The sequence below is a fragment of the Calypte anna genome, chromosome 1 (assembly GCF_003957555.1).
Source record: "Calypte anna isolate BGI_N300 chromosome 1, bCalAnn1_v1.p, whole genome shotgun sequence".
NCBI lineage: Eukaryota > Metazoa > Chordata > Aves > Apodiformes > Trochilidae > Calypte > Calypte anna.
The window spans coordinates 19,294,478-19,315,309 of record NC_044244.1 but is presented as its reverse complement, the minus strand read 5'-3'; positions in this window follow the sequence as shown (position 1 = coordinate 19,315,309).

The following is a 20,832-nucleotide window of genomic DNA, read 5'->3' as shown; positions in this document are numbered from 1 at the left end:
AGTATAGAAAAGACATCAGGCTTTTGGAGACCATCCAAAAGAGAGCAATGACGATGGTGACAAGTCTGGAAGGGATGACTTATGAGGAGCAGCTGAGGTCACTTGGATTGTTCAGTTTGGAGAGAAGGAGACTGAGGGCGGACCTCATTGCAGCATAGGGTTTCCTGATGAGGGAAAGAGATGGGACTGAGACTGATATCTTGAATCCTCTGACCAAAGCCTGGACTGAAGAAGGATGTTTAGGTTAGATAGAACTAAAAGGTTTTTCACCCATAGGGCAGTTGAGATGTGGAAGAAGCTTCTCAGAGAAGTGATCAGAGCACCAAGCCTGCCTGAGTTCAAAAAACAAGTGGATGATGTTCTCAGACACATGGTGTGATCCTAGGGGTGGCCTATGAAGGGACAGGAGTTGGACTTGATGACTCCAATGGGTCCCATCCAACTTGCAATATGATTCAATGAAATCTTCCTGCTGCCTCCATAACTACACTGAAGTAACATTTCACTCAGTTTGCTGGAGCAAGAACGAGTGACCTATCTCCTACATTGGTGCTTAACATCATCACTTTGAGATGGAAATCTTTAAGGTAATACATGGTGTCCGAAAACCTCTTTAAAAACCTCTAATTTTTACATTAATTTATTTTGAGTATATGCGTTCTGGGTGTGTTTTCAAAAGATATTTTTTGAAAGTTTTGATGAAGAAGTGACTGTAGAACTTTGCAGCATCAGCCATCCAGTTCTGTCTCACACTGAACATATGTCAGTACAGCTAAGAGCAATATTTAGAGGAATCAAAGAGACTGGAAGCTGGGTATTAAATTCCAATACGTTACTCCAGAAATTCCATCATTAATAATTTGTATTAAAAATACTAAGACTGCTGATATTGTCTCCTGCTTCTCTGTGTTTTTAAATAAACCCACAGTACTTTGTTTACAATTCTTTTTTTCCTTTCTCTGTCTATTTAATTTTTTATTGCTCTTTGTGCATGAATTTAAGATCTAACTAAGCTTTTATTCACAGATGGAGACTCGTGCATGTCATTTTCAACACATACCATTGTGCAGGCACTGTGAAGGAAAGTAGTCCCTCTGCTTACATTATTTATGGCTTTCTCATGCAGAGAGGTGAGAGACGTTAAATGGTTCAACAGCTGTCTTCTATTTAATTGTATCAGCAAGAAGAGTCTACTCTTCCCTGTTCTTTCCATTCCCTGGTTCTCTGTTTTCCTTATGTCTATCTTTCATCTGTAAAGTCACAGTCCTGTCTTACTGAAATTGTACTTTCAGCAAGGATAGTCATTGAATTGGATCAGATAAAATAAAACCTGATCTGTACACAACTCTAAAACTTGAGCTAAATCAGAATACAATAGCTCCAACTGCCACAAGTGGCTCTTTGACCTTTGAGATCAATGCAGTGAAGAAGTTACTACATACTTCAGTTCCATGGATGTCATCGTTACTTAAGCACATTTGAAATTATAAATATACATTTATATTTATCTGCTGCAGACCTAGAAGCTCACAGTAAAGTAAGCCATGAAAGCATGCTTCAGATGGATCAGAATTCTCACAGCTTGAGGGAAGGTCAATAGACACAGTGAAAGCTTTAAAAATCTCCTATGGTACTTCTTCTAGAGCCACAATACTTAAAAAAAACATGAGAAAGAAAAAAAGAAAAAGTTTATTTTCTTTCTTCCTAAGAAAAGTCTGATGGCCACCATCAGACTACAGTAAGTAACCTATTCCCCACACTTACTTTCACCATTCAGAATAGTACTCTAATAACTAATTATTATCTTTCACTTGACACAAAATTATATTTTTCTATTAATAATTCCACTGTTGTAGCATCTGGGGAAACCATCTGAAAGCAGCATGTAACTGCACCCATTTAAATTTTTGCATTGTAAGGAGGTTCCTGAAGGTGGGTCTGGTACAGTGTGGCCTCCTGTGCTGCTCCACTGGTGGGATTCCTCCAGCAGTACCTTTCATAAATGTCCTCACAGCAGGACAGGAGGAATAAGCTGACAGTGACTGTGACTCTGGCTCAACAGCAGCTGACATGGGATTACAAAAGCTGCTCCAAGCACCAGCCATGCTGGCAGCCACCTGCCTGCTGAACCCTGGGGTGGCTGCCTGACTGCCTGTCCACCCTGGGGGAACTTGTCTAAGATCTGTCTGCTGCCTGGGTGCACTCAGGCATGTGGTACTGTGAGTCCCAAGGGCCAACTGTGCCACTTTGCAGCCAGCCTTGCAGACTCACTGATCACAGCAGGACCAGATCTGCAGGCAGCCTGAGGGTTAATTTGGCCAGCGGAGAAGATGGGATATATACCAAATGTTAAACCTCCAGTTTTGTTGAAGACTTCTTGTTTGCTTTTCTTTCACTGTATCTTAATAGTTGGTGAAAGTCATTGTAGTATTCTGCCATTCAGTAAATCTTTATTCTGCCTCTCCTACTATCTTACTGTATTTAACTATACACCTTACTTTGTTTCACAAGAACAGACATGTGTACTGCTAAATGCATCCCTTTCCAGCAACCAAAAGCTAAGGCTTTAGCTAAATAAGCTCATCAGTGTGTAGGATGTTTTTTTGTTTGTTTTAATGTAAGAGAATGAGAGTAAAACTAGTAAAACATAAGAATAGTTTGAACAGAAAAAAGGATGCATGAACTTATATTATATTATTATATTATATTACTATGTTTGACAATTAATTTTTTTTTAAGTTTGTGTTTATAGAACCTGTTAACTGATCTGACACTCAACAGTAATTATAGTAATGATAATAACTGTGATCACTGTAGTATGAAATGAACCACAGGGAAAAAGACTGTGCTAACAATAATCACCTGTATAGACAGCCAGCAGAGCACACAATCTGACAAATCACTGAAGAAATTACTGTAACACTGTGCTTGGATCAATAACACAAATTGTTTGGTACTCACTTAAGTGAAAAGAATGAGAGCCATTAATGCCACTGTTTCAAATCATTGATCAACTTCTTCAAAAAAAGTGTGAAATAATTTTAAAACCTGAAATGTGCCTTTGTGTCATGGGTCCCTTGAAATTGTAACGAGTCATTAAAATTTGCCATATATCTTCAGCTGGTTTAAATAAACATGACAACTCTATTGAAGCCAGTATCAGCATGCCATTTTAATTCTATATCTAATTACCTTAAGTTTTGATAGTGAAGTCCAGAAGACATCACTCTGTGGGTGTTTTACTTCATCTTTGCTGGCAACTGCTCTCTGGATACTGTTTGGCTTACTGATTAACAGGGTGAGCTGGAAGGCCCAGAAAGGCATCTGAAATGGTTGCAACAAAGTGAAAACTAATAGAAAATAAGTAGCATAACTGATACAGAGAACAGCAGGGAAGAGGTAGATGGAGTAGATGGAGTGAGGTTAGACTAGAAACCTTGCTCACTTAAGGCAAGACATTCAAAACCATCCTGGTATATCTACTTACCATAAACAGCAGCATGATTTTCAAACACCATCTTTTGAGGTGGCTGTCCTGTTAAGGACTCATAGATGTCTGGACTCCATACTTTGGTATGATGTGACAGAGGTTAGGGCTCAATGGATTCAAACAAGTCACTACAAACCTTCTGGGAGGACAGTTTGGAGAGATGCTGACACTCCCTTCTCATTCTTTTTGTGGGCAGGCCAAAGTCTGGTATCATTTAGCTTGAGGATGTAATTGTGTCTGGGGCTCAGACAGAATGGGAATGAGGCAATACCTGTCATTTAAACAGTTGTGAATATTAAAAACCTTCCAAGTTTAAACAACATCTAAACAGTTGTTTGTGGATTTAAAATTTGGGGTTATGTTCCAAAGTGCTAGCAGGGTGTGCAAAATCCTTTGACCATGTTGATCGTGTCCCAAAGGTCTTTGAAAATTTTGTAAATTGCCTAACTTATATCAGGAATTTTGAACTTAGGTTTGGCTTGGAGTTTTGAGACTGGGTAATGAAAAATAAATGCCTTATAGGAAGATTTTACTATCATGTCTAATATGCTTATGTACATTCTTTGTGCAAGAGTGATATTCATCCAAATAGTGCTTATGTTTTAAAGGAACATGTGTGCTTCAATGTCTTACACAACTTTAATATTTTTTGCTACTGGATGTTGTGTATATTTAACTTCATTATCAATCAGACTAAATTGATAAAAATGTTAAATGATAAGGGATCCAAAATTTGGATTGATTTTTAAAATATTTTCAAAATGAATAGTGTTGCAAATTACAATCAGTTTTACCAGTCAGGACCTATGTGCTTAGGTACTTTCTATGATTTTTAGAGTTTCTTAGGTTCCTATACAAGTATAATCATGCAATGGTCAGTCTTGAATAACTTTGTCAAGAAGAGCTCTTGTTAGCAGGCTTCTCTTGCCATAAGAAATTTATCACAATTGGAGGTCAATTAGATCTCAACTGAAAGGAACTTCCATCTGTGTAAAAACACACCAAACTCTGCCACTATTTTTCTTAAAATGGAAGATGGAATAGGCAGAAGTAAATCATGCTTTTGCATCATAAGAGACTTACCTATATATATATTAGCAAGGTGCCAAAATAAAGCTGTAGGAGATTCAGTACAATAACTACATTAATTGAGTAATAATTGCAACAAAAATAACATTAACAGTGTTACAGGAGAGTCAAAAGCCTTATTCTTTCATGCATATTGGGTCCAAATATTCAACAGAAGACTATTGCTCTTTTTAGAAGCTTTCATAAGCAAATAAGACAAAGATTGATTGGAAACAAAGGTAAAAAGAACTGTCTGTGATTATAAAACAAATCAGTGACACAATCCAGGAAGAACACATCCAATCTTCTGGGTCAAGAATTCTTTTCATATTATCCATCACAGTAATAGCATAAAATGAATACAATGAACTAGTAGAATAAAAAGTTTTTATTTGTAGGAACAACATCAGCAAATTGCACATGTGTTTGTCTAATATTTGCTACTTATTATATATGAAAAAAAAAACCACTTTTCATCTGCATAAAGCTATAATCTTGATTCTGTAATATTGTAAGTGCTGGAAATAAGACAGCTATGTTAAGGGCAGTTTTCAGCTGATTGGATCAAAGATCACATTCAATGAACTTTTAGGTATTTATTAGATAGGATCTGAACTCTGATGCTGACCTCTCATCTCAATGCTTTATTAGCAGAATACACCAGTACATGAAGGAGATAAACAACTGCAGAAACAACAGATTAAGTGACTTGCTGATTTAAGGATAAACAATTTGTTTTGTAAGCAGTTTAACTAAAAAAATGTGGTTTCATATTTGTATATGTATACATTTCAGATTTGTATACTTTAAAGTTTCTGTACTAGTAGTAAACTACTCCAAATCCTTTCTTTTCTCTTCCTTGTTCCATCAGGCTCATCTAAAACTATACATTAGCTGACTGGGCATTTTTCTGTGGCAACCTATGTGTGTGATAAGCAAACTTTCTTAACTTTTTTCTCAATGATAGATGAAAATTGAGTTTATTTCCTATATTTGGTTAATAATTTTTACAAAGTGTGTTGAAGTGTTACCTTGTGACCTTTATTCCTCTGTCAAATTCAACATAAATTGACTATTGGGTTCAAAAGTCATTGTAAGCAGTTGGACAGATTTCTGCCCAAACAATGCAATCATATTATTTCTTTAGGAAAACATGGCAGAAAATAGATTTAACAGATACTGGTTTATTTTGGCATTTTCACAATTTATTTCTTGGTTTAATTTTGCAAATGTGAATCACAATTGTGTAGTGACCATTATTCTCATGGAAGAGTTTGCTTTCATCTTATTTATGCACTAGGGAGAACAATGCGGTTTTCGTTTTGCAAACTAATATCCGGGGTGATTGAAATCCAGCTGTTAAATTATACAAAAAACGAGTCTAATTAACTCATGATTACTCACAAAATTATGAAAGAACTAAATAACTTGATTTTATAAACAATGGCTTAACAGTGTCATGAACAGTTAAGTAACCAAGAATGAGAAGAACAGTTTTTCAGTTCAGTTTTCTGCTTATTATTTAGAAATAAGTGTGATGTTTCTCCCAAATATAGATCAAATATTTTCTTCAGTTCTTTCTTTTTCAGTCTTGTTTGAACATCTGGATCTTGTCTCAGGACCAAATATGCTAAAATAACAAAAGGATGGTATTTGACTGTTATTCAAGTCTGAGGTTTACAAGAACATTGCTTGACAGTTCCAGTCCAAATTTGTAAAACTGGCACTTATTGGTCTCAAGTTCTAAAAAAATGTTTTTTTACACTGTTGGTTTCCTGCGGAATGTGAGAGGGCACTTAATGAAGGTGGTATTGTGAAATATAACTGCTTTTACAAAATATGGGATTCCACAGAGCTCAGGAAAATGGGGACTGAGTACAGTGGGATGGTTACTAGCAATATACCTACGTGGCAAAGAAATAGTTGATCAAGAAGAGTGGCAAAATTAAACTGAATGAAACACCAAAGAAGTACCAGAGGAAACAATACTGTATTAGCAGAAAGGGCAAGATGATCTACCCAGTGTACATTCCTAATTGTCCCAATCCCAAAATGAGAGCCTCCTGTAACTGGAGTAATTTTGTTCCTTTAAACAAGATAGAGATGTTGCCAGTTACACCAATTCTTCTAAAGTACCATGTTCACTGAAAAACTGTAGAACTTCGATAATTTTGAAAAGTAACATAGAAAAAGGAGGCAAAAAAAAGGAGATGAAATTCTGAAATAAACAGTGGAATCTGACACATGATCAATAACTGATCCTGAAAATTCAGAGGGTTCCATTCTTGATAAATTTTTCTTGTTTTTTAGTGTTTAAATAGTGATCTAAGAGCTTGATCCCATTTGAAGCCCTGTGCAACTGTCCTTCCTTTACTCTCCTACTGTATTGCAACAAACCAGCTACCAGTTCTGGCCCAGATCCCTGAGGCTCCTGCCTTTATGTTCTCACTGGAAGAGAAGATCCTGGCATGAGACTGTATCTTGTACAGCTTTATGGTTCACAGAAGCTGCTTTCTCACACAACAGCAGATTAACCCCGGGTTTTTTGCTTTATGATAACTTCCCATGTGCAGGATCCTGTGGTGAGGTACCTGTCACATAACTCTGTTCATATGTCAGAGATCTAAATTAAGCCATTCTTATTGACAGTAAAATCCCTAAAGGTACAGGTACCAGCACAGGACAGTTCATCCAATTTGAAAGCAAGTGTTTAAGTGCAGTGAACTTGCCTGAGTCTGCTCCACTGACTGTAGAAGAAATATCTATACCTGTCTTTCTCTATCTCTATCTCTATCTCTATCTCTATCTCTATCTCTATCTCTATCTCTGTCTCTCCGCTTCTGTCTCTGTCTCTTATCTTTGTGTCTTTATCTGTCTCCATGATCATCTCTCTGTCTCCATTTCCATCATCTCCATCTCCGTCTCCCTCTCTATCTCTTTCTCTGTCTCTCTCCTCTATCTTTATATCTTTTTCTATCTCTATCATCTCTATCTATCTTTATATTTCTATAATTGGATTAGTTGATACAAATTCCTGTTGGAAAGATAAAACAGAGAAATCCAAGGCTCATTCCCATGCCCTGCCTTCCATGTAAGACAATTTGGGACCACTATAACAAGAGATGGATCAAAACAGGAATCCAGAAATCCTGGTAGAGAACTTTTAAAGCCTTGGTTTACCTTTTCTTTGTGCCGTCTGGGAAAAGGGTCATGTACTTGTCTGAACATATAATTACACAGGGAGTGGCATACTGAAGAAACTGGACCATTTCCACTGCTTAAGAAAACGCTCAGGTTCAAGGAACTGTGTTGAAAAGTCTCTTTAAGGGGAAAAGTAGTGGTGAAAAGCAGATTTTTTTTCCCCCTGTGATAATATGTGGGAAAAGAGATAGGTACCACCTCCTCTCCAGGAATGTCTGTGAAGGACGACATGGAACAGCCAACTGGGCAATGGAAAATGGGTTTACAGAAATTAGATTAGCAGGGTAAAGATATTCTCATCACAAAGGGATCTTTTACTTATAAAGCAATGGAACTGCTGAAGCCTGAATCAAGGCTAAAGTAAATTTGACCAGTCTCTTGGCCACAGACATGCTAATAAAAACCTAAAAGTCTCATGTTAGAAATCAAGAGACTGTAATTTGCAGTACAAAATAAATTCATGAAATCATTATGAAACTTCAAAACAAGATCTCATTCAGAGTCTCCAAATTGCCTTCAGTAACTTTATTTCCTTTACAAGGGATAGAAAACTGTAAGGCATTGAAGCAGAATAAAAATGATGAAGGTTTTTCAATGAACTCATTGTAGGAATAAAGAAAATAAACTATCAAACTGGCCTTTATTGTCAAGGTAAAGAGCCATTTCTGTACTGGACATTTCTACACTGATTTGTTAGACACACTGTCTCCATGTAAAGTTTCCATCTATATGCTATTCACATTTTTGTCCTGAATGCAGCAAGAAAAAATAGGTTAAAATAACTGGGAATTATTCTCCAAAAAATTATGTCACCATTACCTCAGAGTAAATGTGTCTTTAGGTTTTTGTTGCTCCTTAAATAGCTTTTTTGTGCTGCTAGAGTTTAAGCACTGCTGGAACTCTGTCAATTCTTGACCTTATTTTTCTTCTTGCCTAAGTAAGGAAAACTCCCAGCTGATTGTAAGAGTGCTCTGTTGCTATCACAAAAGACTCTCTTCTTTGGGAGAAAAACAGAATTTCCGGTATGAGATCATCACGTTCAAGAAAAGGAGAAAAAAAATGCTCTTAAAAAAATAACTGAAGCAGCCAGCAGAGCAGGAATTGGTGATTATCTGGCAAGCAATCAGATCGTCAGTCATGGCAAGGCATGGGGAACACTGGCTCTGCAGCTGCAGGCTGAAAAAAATTGGTGAGACTAAACAGTGAGCATTTATCAACAACTGGAAGCATTTAGACAAAGCAACTAATTTTTCATTGTCCTCCTTTATAATCAGTTTTTTGCTACATTTTTCTCCAGTCAGAAAGGCAATTAGCGTACAGTTCCCATCGGTCCTTCTGAGCACTCTCTCTCCTTTCCTGGATTGACAAAGTAAACCTATCATATCAGGCAGTTTCTGGCCTGATTAAAAGATCTGGGGGCAAGACAGATAGTCTGCATAATCTATTTATTTTAATAGGATAAAGTAGGCACTGTTCCAAAGAAGCTGGATTGGTGTTCCTCTCCAGTTAGGGTCTGCACTGAACATATGCTGTAAAATACCTGACCTTTCAGAAGAGGAGGGACTAGGCCAAATAATAGTTGGCCCCTTTCAGCCACTGTGGCCTATATTGCTGTGACAGTGAGAAGCAAACTTCACAGACTGGTCTCTTTTCCCTGGAAATCTTACTGTCATGAGAGATAGCAAAACTGAGAGAGGCAAAAACAGGAGACAGAGGCACCCTCCTCTTACTGCTGCAGTTTCTGAGAAGGAGGGATGCAGTGGAGCTGGTAACAAAATTGGTGTATAAAGAACCATGTGAGACCTGGAAAGTTAGTTGTCAGTGATGGGATGCTGATACTAATGACAAAATATTTTGCTTTTGCTCTAATCAGGAACAGAGAGTCCTGCACAGTTACCTTTAGGAATGGCTGATAATTTCCTTTGGAATGCTGCCAGTGCAGGTACAATCCATCCCTATCCTCAGCATACAAGATTTTGGTTTTTTTTCCTTTCTTTTGTAAATGAATGCAGAGGCTATAGGTATACTACAGAGGCAAAATGCTTTGAAAAGTGCTGTAGCACTCTCAATACAGAGGAAAAGCTCAGCATGCATGTATGTATCTTAGCTAAGAAGGAGGACTGACAACTGAGGACTTGGCCCTTCATTTCTGTAATTGCATGTAACTCATTGCATGGGGAATTAACTAGGTGGCAGTAATCACCCAATGATCTCAGATGTACCTCCTAAACCTTGCAAGTTTTCTTGTCAGAGTAAAACTGAGGGAGGGGGAGGATGGAGAAGTTTCAGCCCATAAAAGAATGTTTTGTCTTAACTAAAGTTTGTGGCAGCTAATATAGCAGATTTATGGCTAGCATAAAGAAAGCATTCACGGATCCTGGGTCATCATTGATGTTGCATGTGCCTCAAACTCCATGTGCTAGGAAAAGCTGCTCAATTTGGAGAACTTTATATTTAGTTCTCAAACTTTTAACAGAATATACAGATTGAACAGAATATTTTTCACTGTTACTTCATCCTCACTGGTTACATCAGTGTTCAGCTATTGTGGACATTGAGCAGTTGTCATACTGGAGTCTACGGGGAAGGAAAAATGGGAAGAAGAATGGGACTGATGGAACTGAGAAAGGATAATTAAAAAAAAAAGAATACAGAGATACAGTGTAAGCTTTCTGTATGTTGAAACAAGCCTGTGTCTCCTAAAAAACCCATTTATTATGAACTAACTGTGGGCATGAAAATTTTTCTGCAATCTGTGGCAGTAGGAGCAACTAAGAGGACATCAATAAAAATTAAATGTAAGCCATAAGGGCTTATTCAATGTGAAATTCTCAGGGAAGTGTCTCAAGTAGAAATACAACTCTGTGAAGATCTCACTTCAAAATCTTTTGGTGGGAAGGTATTGGGTGTCTGGCTGTCAAGTCTCCAGGGTTTTCGCTTGTCCCTCACTCTGCATTTTCCTTCTGCATTTTAGGAGACTGATTGTATTTACATGCATATTTGGGTAGGTCACTTGCTTTTAGTTGTATAATTTAAATTTTTTTTTTTTTTAGTTTTTCTAATTTTGAACTAATGTGGTTTAGTCAACATCTATCTAGTCTGGGACTAGATGTTTTTAAATGGCATGTTTGAATTCACGCTACAAGGTACTTAACAGTTCGGTGGTGATGCTTAAGAACATATAATTAGGCAGATATGAAAAAAAACAAAATAGAGATGCAGTTCACCAGACACAAAGGTGAGCAAACATTCACATTCCTCTGAAGGAATGTGAAAAAAGCTACACTGATATGTGGGCAATGCCTTATATTACCAATCACACACATGAAGGTAAGGAAGCACAAAATTCATATTCCAGTATATCATTAATCATGAAAGCTCTGTCAAGTAAGTTATGATCACATTTTGAAACTGACTATACTCTCTCTGTAATATGAAGCCATGAAATTCATAATTGTTTTTGAAAATAAGTATATTTTTTCTTCAGATTGAATGGTACAATTCACGATTGGTTTTATCTGAACCGAAGAGTGGGAAGTTGTGCCCAGTCTTGCTGCTAGTGGATTTGACCAAATTATCTGTGGAATGAACCTCCTCAGAGTTTTGGCTCAGAAACAGAGAAAGGAGATGAGAGAAAATATGTTGACTCGTTGAGCTGGGGAAAGAAAATCACAGGCATGCATTTATTTGGAAGAGATATAACAGCCAGCAGTAGAAAAGGAATACTCACACAATATGCAGCTTTAGACTCATGCTATTATGAAAAAAACTGTGATATCTAAGCAAATATATAATAAAATAATTACTGTTCCTGGCTAAAGATTTTCTGTGAAATGTAAAGTACAACTCTGGAGTCAAAAGACAAGAATAAGAAGTGAAGGCATTTAACTAATTTCTAAAAACTGAAGGGGAAGGAAATTATAACATTTGTGTAGCAGGTTCTTAAAAGAGTGAGTGACTGGTTGGAAATACTTCTATACAAGGACAGAAACATAACGCACACACCCACATCACTGTAATGCATCTTTCCTCATTATCCTATCCCACATTGTGCTTGGCTGGGTTACTTTTTTTTTTCTTTTTGTCATAGCAAGATCATCAGGGGCTCTCTTTATTCAAACATTTTTTTCTCCTTTATTTACATATGGTAGCCACCTATTTTTGCACTGATTAGAAATGAAACACTGGTTGTGGTACACAGTTGCTACATAGTGAATGAAAGATTTTATTATTAACAAGGAAGGAAAAAAAAGTTACTTCTAATTGTTGCTTCACTTTATTTATCTATAGCCCTACAATATGGCAGAATTTAAAGGGATTGGTACATCACTATAGTGGTGTAAAACTGACAGGAAAGAAGTAAATCTCAGCCAGTATTAAAGGAAAAGGTGAGGAGGGCATGAGGGAAAAGCTATCTGCCCAATTCCCTTTGGCATTGCTCTCTGATTTATACACTTATTTACTCCAGTACTTGTAAAGTACCAGCTGAATTTGGTTTTACCCATAGTGGACATAAGCATGGGTTACTGCTCACAGTGTAAAGCAATGGAGAAGTCTGCTACAGTTTTATATCATATCCCAGGTCCTAATTAACAGGTTATGATGTGTGACAACTTAGGTTCTAGTTTTACCACAGTGGAGATAAAATCTATATTTGGAGGACCATAGACAGAGTTATACTTAGGTATACAAACATACACTAGGAGAAGCAGTGACTTTGTATTTTTGAAGGTGTGAGACAGTCTTGAAATTTGTAAGGAATTTTTGGTGCTTTTTTCTTTGGCTTTTGTGGTTTTATCTTTATGACACTATATTCAGTTTTTAGATGTGTTTTTAGAGCTTTGGAGCTAGTTTTTTTTTTAAAAAATTGTGGCCTAAGCAATATACTTAGCTATCTTCTTAGTTGATTTTTACCACAAAGATCTATTATGGACTCAAAGGGAAGCATTTTCCAAGGAATGCTGCTGAACAAAAGCCTGTGTTTTTCCATGAATATCATATATTCCCTTTGGCATTTATTTTCATTTTCCTTTGTTTGTTGAAATATCTCTGTAATGACCTTCTGTCTCTTGAATACCAACTGACCAAGATAATAGAAATCAACAAAATTTTCTTGTAGGATTTTTTTCTTAATGAATGAAAATATATAGAAAAATTTTCCTTTACCCATGGCTATATTACTGAATTATGTTTGAAGTGTTTTGAAATCCACAGATTGCCCATCTTGCAGGAGTGTTAAGAATTCAAATTTTGATAAAATGTTAGAGTGCTTCATCAATTGTTATCTAGGCAATACTGAAGATCTCTATTACCTTGCTAAAATCTTGAGGTCAGACTTTAAGTAATCCAGAACTAATCAATTCCTGACCACATAAGTACATTAGGTACAGGTATGTAGTATGTATAATATTCTGTATCATTTTATGTTAAGCTTGACACCTCCATTTGATTACTTCAATGAAAAATGGGATTAAAAGCACATTGGCACTATAACCTGGACACTTATCCAGAGAGGGTATTCAGGTAGTCTGAATGATGAATGTAATAGCTGAATGAATAGAAAACCAGAAAGAGGCTTTTAATGTGATTCTTGTGATTTCCTTTCCTTCTTTTGTTTATGTTAAATGAACATAAAAATAAATAAATCATAATAAATAATAAATAAATTAATTATCACTTGTTCATTGATTTCTGCTTATTTTTTATTCCCTCAGTTAGGTTTTCTCCAACTAGTTCTCATCTTTGAAAGAACAGTCAAGCAAAGCTGATATGGAAAAAAATATACTCTGAATAAAATTACAAAATATATTTCAATTGTCTAATTATTTTATTTCAAGTGACCAGTAAATAAGTGAGAGTACTTGTGAACGTATTTTTCTGTTTCAATGCACATATAGAGGGCTCTTCACATTGTGTGGTGCCTTTCACTATGAATAAAAGCAGTGTTATACCACAGATAAAGGAAAGAAAAGAAAGTAGCCACATGACAGTGTTTCTGCAAGATACATTATTGCAAACAAAAACTGTAGTAAGATGTTAGGATTAACATATTAATTTGTTAAGATTAAATATTCAGAAATGTCTCTCATGGTACTGTATTATAGTGCAGACTAAAAGATATTGCAATAAGAAGTCTTAATTATAGTCCTTCTGCTAATTGCTCTCATGTATTTTAAGAACACTAGCATTTCAGGGCTTCCTTAATTCCTGAGGCTCCCTGCAAGAAAGGAGAGAAAATTGGACTAGATTCTGGAGTCACCTCTGTCAGATATTTTTCTCTTCTTAGATAAAACTTAGTATTTTGTTGCTACAACATTCAGAGACCTCTAGAAGATCATCCATTTAATATTAAATTTCCATAATTTCTGTGGGATTTTGAAGCCAATTTTATTGTCCAGAAATCCTAACAGAAGGGAGACATGGAACAAAACTTAAGATTTTTTTCTTGCTCTCTTGTCAATCTAAGATAGGTGCTGTTCTGACTTACAGATGAATAGCTGAAAAATACTGTCAAGACTCAAAGCTTCTCCTTTACAGTTTCTTATTGCAAGGGGTTAGTATTGTGGGAGAAAGGGAATTTGCTAAGTCTTGAAGTACAGCTTGTGATGTATTTTATGCCTACATTTTCCTTTTTAATACAAATTGCTTGCTCATGAGTAATATGTTTTGTGCTTCTAAGTGAAGCTTCCAAATAGAAACATGTAAACTGATGAAAGCAGATAAACAAATCACTCAAACCTTTCAACATTAAACTTCACGTTATCCGTTTATTTGTCTATAGCAGTCAGTTTTGGAGTTAAATTGTTTTTAATTTCTTAATATTGTTTTTAATTTCTTAACAATTGGCGATGTTATATGATTGGATTGACAATTTCAGGGTTGTTGGAATAAAATTTACCAGGCAGATACCAGGATGTACTTTACTGTTTTCTTTGGTAATATTTCTGGATTAACTTTCCAGGCTGACAACGACTATCATTAAAAATTAGTAAAATATCTAGGATTAGGATCTAATCTAGGATTAGATCATTTTGCAGTTTCAGTTTAACATGGTTGGATCTGAAGACAAAGAACTCTTAAACTCAGTTTTCCAGGATCCAGACAACCGATTCATACTCTCCTAAAATTTCACTTCAGTGAATAACAATTGCAGATATATTTGTATAACAGAGATATCAAATATATATATATAATGGTAGGGGTTGGAAGGGACCTCTGATTATCGTGAAGTACAATCCCCCTGCCAAAGCAGGATCACCTAGGGAAAGTCACATAGAATAGGTCTTGAAAGTCTCTAGAGAAGGAGACTTTACACTGTTCCTAGGCAGTCTGTTCCACTGCTCCATCACCATTATACAAATGAATTTCTTTAATACATATAAAAATTTTTATCTAAACAAAGAACTGTATGGTCATAGACCTTTAATTCTATTAGAAATCGGAAGTTATTATTGAAATAAATAGGTGATTAAGTTGGTATTTATGATTTCTATGGGAGAGGTGATATCTGAGGAAATATTTGGAAGAAAAATGGATGAATTCCGGTGGCAGAAGTTTGGAACTGATTTGCAGTTTGTTATTCTGATACCTCTGCACCAAAATTATAAATTCATACGTTACTGAGATTCATATAAATTATATACAAAATCTCCAAACAAATCCTGCCACTTTAAATAACTGTGAAAAATTAAGAATATAATTCCTGAAACAGAATTGCTACTTTAATTCTATCCCTGTGCACTTGTAAGCAGTCTCGACATTACAGGACCACAGTATAGTCACAAGGTTTTTGTGTCATTCAGTTCAGTGGGGAAGGCTGCTAATATATGTTCTTTTTCTTGCTCTCTGTGCTTTCTAATCCAGCTTTTCCTCTGTCTAGTTTACTTATCTGACTCCATACCATGTTCATACTCTGATTAGCTGGTTTATCTCATATCTCAGGTCACCATCATTTTTTCTTAGTTTCTTTTATGTTTACTACTCTTCTGTTTTTAGAACCATCTGCAGAAGTACTAACCACAAGTCAGTTTGTGAGGTGGTGGTGGGGAAAGAGCCAGGCTTATCTTAATGAATGGGTTCAAAAAGCCTAAGGATGTGCCTTCCTCTGAAAAATGCAAGTAGTAAAATTCATCTTTCTTCTTATTATTGAGAGATACTGCATTATTGTGATGAGAGCCAGCAAGGGAACCAGAAGACATGAGTTGAATGAACTGTGAATTGGGGAATTTTATACAGAACTCTATGGACCAAAAAGACCCCACTCCTGTGCTGAATTTTGTTTTCACAAGGAAACATCAGGAGAGAACAAATGCCTTTCCTTAATCTTCAGGTCATTGGACATAGGATAAGGGTGATATTATATTGCAGGCATCCACACACTGTAGATGCAAGTCTCTGCTGTTTGTCCTTGAGTAAGGTTTGCTCTCCAGCTGGTTAGCATTTACAGAGCAATCAGCAGGAAGAACTGAGTGGAGCTGCAGAGTGTTCCTGTGTAGCTCAGCAAAAAAATGTTCTCTGTTCTGCATTCCTTTGGGCTGCCCAGATAAATTCTAATTGACAGGCTTTAGCAGCACCAGCCATTACATGTGCACTAAGCATTGCACCAGTCAGGAAAAAATTGAGCATGTTAACAATGAAAAAGGCCAAAGGTATCCTGAGGAAGTGCAATAGTGAGATTTCTCTTTCCAAAGAAGAATCAATACCCCTTCACCTATTCCCATGCAATATTTAAATTATTTGTCAGAACAACCTGGAATGACCATAATGTTTGGGTTTTTTTGCTGTTTTGCTTTTGGTTTTTTTTTTAAAGTAAATGGTATGGAAGCAGCTTTACTAATTATTGACTGTCACATTACTGAATTAATAAAGGACAAAATAACACTTCTTTGTTTGTTTGTTTTTTTTTTTCTTGAAATAAAAACCATAGAATCCCAGTACATGGTACTATAGGAAGACAAAAGCAAAGCCACAAACAAAGTCATCAGTGGGACTGAGGGTGTTTAACATCTTAGTCCATGACATGGACAGTAGAACTGAATGCACACTCAGCAAGTTTGCTGATGACACCAATCTGTGTGGCATTCCTTCCCTCCTGCATGTCTACCCTGTCATCCATGGTATATTTCTATCTAAATACAATGGGTTAATTTAAACTGGCTAATGTTTAGTTTCATGCAATCCCTAGATGATTTGGACTGAAATATTCTAGGGAGTGATTACAAGTGGTCAATCCAGAGTATCTGAAAGGGAAATAGCTGCACTGGAAGCCATGTGCTTGACAGAATGAAATACTTGTAGAATGCAGTGATTGTATATGTTACACTTGAATACAAGGTAAATTTTATTTATTTCCTCTAAATGACTAGAAATCTCAGTGCAAAAACTTATCCAGGTGTTAATTTGATTTAATTGCTAAAAAGCTGGTTCTCTACACTACCCAATTAATATCTTCTACTCTGCTAATATAGTGTAAACTCTGAAAAATTAACCAGTTTTATAGAACAATGGACTAGAAAAGTCTTCCATCACAGTTTCACTTGGATAATGTTTTTGGTTTTGTTTTTTTTTTTTTCTTAAACACCTTGATGATGGCACATTTACTCTCAACTTCATCAATATAATTCATGCTGTCAATTGTGGTTTTTTTTTTACTTTTGTATTGGGTTACTGTATTTTTCCTGTCAATCTTTATTGACTACAGAAAGAAGCACTTAATATTATTGGCATTTAAGTCATAATAGTTTGCTTGGCAAAATTTTATCACTTGCTTTTTTATGTTTTGCAAATACTGGATGTTCTTTTCTCTACAAGTATTTAATGTTCTCTGACTCTCATAACATGTAATTATATATAAAACCTGTGTTCTTTGGCCCAAAGGTTTGTGGATATACTTGCCAATACTGGAAGACAGTTTCTTTATACCTTAATAATAGTAAAAGTATAGAGGAGTTCAGGCTTCATGGATCCAATGATTTTAAGAAGTGTTCAGTTAGAAGTCTAAGTGCTAGCTACTCACATTTTTATAATGAGTCTGCAGCTTTGAAAAGGAAAGTAACTAATGATTAGTGACACTGTATCAGAGAAAAAAAAGAGATTTGCCTCTGTGGGAAGAATACTGTAGTTGCAGGGAAAGATTTAATAATATTCCTTGTTGAAAGGCTGCTTCTGGAAGTCTGCAGTCTGGAATGTAAAAAAAAAGCTGCTATAAATATTACAGTGTTTAAAGTCACATAAATATAGAAGGGAAACACTTCCATCCCACTGCCTGGGCAATTAGACACACCCCTCAATGCACTCTGTAACAGAAATTGTTATTCTCCATTGATTTCTTTGCTAATTCATGTTTCTTTTTACACTGATAAAGCTCTGGAGTTTCCCCCCCCCTCTTTCTTTTTTCAAGAGCATACAGAAATTCAGGTTTGTAAAAAAACAAAATCAATGAAAAACCCTGCCTATTATATAGAGATATTGTACAGATATTTTGTCTGATAAGCAAAATTTTGCTAGATAGGTAAAATTCCTTTGATGTGTAGGCAAACTAAATCAGAAGGGATACATTAAGAACTATTTTCCTATCACTTGCCATGATTTGGTTTTCTTTAGGTTTTTACTGTTACTTAAAGAGAGCCTGGTTGGCATTTAATTTCTAAATGTTGCTGGCTGTAATTTTTATGATCATGACACTGTTCACAGCCCTAGGCACATTATGACCCTGTGGTGCAGGGTCAGTCAGGAAAACAGATAGGAGTCTCTGCAGCTCTTTCTGAGTGCGAACGCTTAAAGCCTGTTGGGTAACACAGAAAAAAAAAGCAAACATAGGATAACAGAGGAACGAGTAAACAGTGATCCAGTATTGTCCTTGGCAAAGTGGGAGTCAAGAAACTGTAACTTTATATGTATTACAGTTATAGAGAGTTTTTAAGAGGGAAAAAGTATTCTGGAGGCTTGCATGGAAAAAAACTCAGCAGTTTTCAAACATGTTCGGCAAAATGAAATTACTGGGGGCTCCCACAAAATTAAGGAATTGTAGCAAGGACAGGAGACATTGCAAACAAATGTCCCTTCTTCAATGAAGAGTAGAAGATGTGAAGAGTTGGCAATACGCATCCAGTCTAAGCTGAGGGCTTGAAAAATATTTTTGATAGCTGTTTTATGGTTGGCTGTGTGCATGGTAAGATCACGTATATCAGTGCAAGAATAATCAAGCTACAAAATAAGGAACAAAGATTGACATGTTGAGTTCCATGAAAGAATAGGAAAGAGCCTCCAATGTTTAGCCATAATGAAGAGATGAGGACTAGAAAAAGATATGAATGTAAATTTTTATTCTGTTTATGATCTTCAGTGTCAGTCTGCAAAATGAAGTTATTGCCAGTGATCAGGTGATAGATAATTAAGTCTAGCTATACTTTCTGTAGCAAACTTTTTCTATATGTCATAAAATTTTTGAAATAAAAATGCTGGAGATTTATGCTGGCTTATTCTGACTGAATCAGCAAGCTAACAAGCACCATACTTTAAGACACAGTTGTGGCTTCCAAAACTACTTCTAGAGTATAATTTCACTGCATGCACAAACTTTGTCATTAAAAAAATAGGAATTCAGACAGTATGGCTGTGAGATACTAAAAGCAGTTTGTATAAAGTACATACAGCTCCCTCAAGGTTTTGTGTGGTATAATCTGTAGTGAAAATAGAATCTCCATCCCACGGTATGCTTGATGACACAGTGAAATAATTCTTTTCTCATAACTAGGAGAAGATGGATGTCCAGTTTAGGCTATGCCAGCTCAATAGCAATAAAGAAGTCGGAAAATATTAAGCATAATTATATAATTTTTTTTTCCTATTTATATACTGAACTTCGCATAAAGGGAAGAAGTCAGTGTGAATATTTTTCTGTTGGTTATTCTAGTGCATCAGTGATAAACAGAGATTATTGGCTTTTTCTTTGCAAGACATGCCTCAGATGTGCTGGCAGGTCTTTCATTCCCACTTTTCACGCTGTTAGGCTGGAAGCAACATACTGCTACTCAAGTTTTTTATCAAAACTTAATGCCATAAAGCATAATAAAATACAACACAAGAATACGCATATAGACATTATGCCTGATCTATGAGTATTTTGCTAGTATAACGCTGTAGACTGGACAAATCAGTCTACTAATATGGAAATTATATTTATGCATCTTTTCTTCATCAGAAGGTAATGGGCTTATTTCTGTAAGGCAACAATAATTATTTCTAAGTGAAATCCAAATACAATCAAGATATAAATGAAACATGCTGAAGAACCTCTGCCAAAAAAAAAATCTCCTGAGATAACCCTGAATACGGTTTTAAATACAAAACTTAGCACCATGGAATAGCCCAAGGAGGCTGTGAATTAAAAAATCAATGTGTAGATTACACTAATCTTTAGATGACAGTAATATTGATAACATTCTGCCTGCTAAATAAACATTATAGAATACTTTCATGAAGTCAGCAATTTGTTTTCTACTTCATTTCTCAGCTGGTAAATCCTCTTTATGGAACAAACAATTAGTCTAAAAAAGCATAACCTAGGTGCTCACAGGAAGCATCATTATTAATTTAAAAAAACCTGAACACAGCAATATTTATAAAATTAACATTAAAACAGAGTAGCTTAATTTGTTACTCTACAGAAACTTCAGCTGAACATACATGAAGAAGTCATACCATATGCAATGGGGAAAAAAAGTGTCTGTGGCAATTTCTCATTCTAACATGCAGCTGAATAAAGAGCAATTGTGAAGAGGGTTCACTTCATTGATATTCCCATCCATTCAGCCCAGATTATTCTCTTCAAAGGGTGAAAATGCATCTGCTGCATGAATGCATGAAACTGCTACAACCAGATTATATAATTTCAACCTTTTTATATTCTATTTATCACAATTAAATGATGGCTCTCTACCACGGCGCGAGCCCTCTGTACATATTATGTGTGCATATAGATTATAAGTGAGGGACAGAATATTGGAATCATCTATCAGGAACCCTTGGATGATATAGGTAATGAGGAAGAAGATCAGTCTTTCTTAATTCAG